We start from the raw sequence: 678 nt of genomic DNA on the forward strand, positions 1-678 counted from the left end.
CCCCCCCTTTACATCCCGGCATACCTTAAGGTAATCAACATAACCATATACCTCAGGGACCCTGGCAAATGTGACTAATTTGCAGTTTTAATTAGCCTGCCTATGTAAATTGATATGTAGTTTTGTTTCTCTACCTTTGTAAACTGATTTGCAACTTTATTGCCCTGGCCTCTGGTTATCTAGTTTCCCTTTTAGCACTAACCTGCTATTTCTGCTTTTGTACTCCCCACTTCAGTACATTCCTTTAGATAAGCCCCTAGACCTTGAGCCAGGATCCTAGCATATATAAGCTAGCAGTCAGCTCCCCACTGCATGGCAGACTGAGGAGAAGCTGTTGTCTCCCTGCTGTCCAGCTATAGCTCTCTGTTGTGCCAATAAACTTTCTCCAAATTGGACATTATAGTGGTCATCATCCTTCTTTGGGACTTGAACCCGTAACAAGTGTTCAAGCTCTGCTCAGAAGCAGTGACAGCAACCCACCCTTGGATTGTCCAGGGAATCTGAGATGTGGACCTCCCCCTCTCCCCTCTGAGGGGAGGGACTGCGCCAGGGATGAATGGAGGCACTTGGTCTGGGAGTCAGGTTTTTTGGGTCCAGTGTAGGCTTGTGTCATTGGTCCACACTAGGGCTTGAGGACAGGGGCTTCTGATCTTCAGATAACTGGGATGTTATCTTTAG

Source organism: Chrysochloris asiatica, unplaced genomic scaffold (genome assembly GCF_000296735.1).
Source record: "Chrysochloris asiatica unplaced genomic scaffold, ChrAsi1.0 scaffold00116, whole genome shotgun sequence".
NCBI classification, from domain to species: domain Eukaryota; kingdom Metazoa; phylum Chordata; class Mammalia; order Afrosoricida; family Chrysochloridae; genus Chrysochloris; species Chrysochloris asiatica.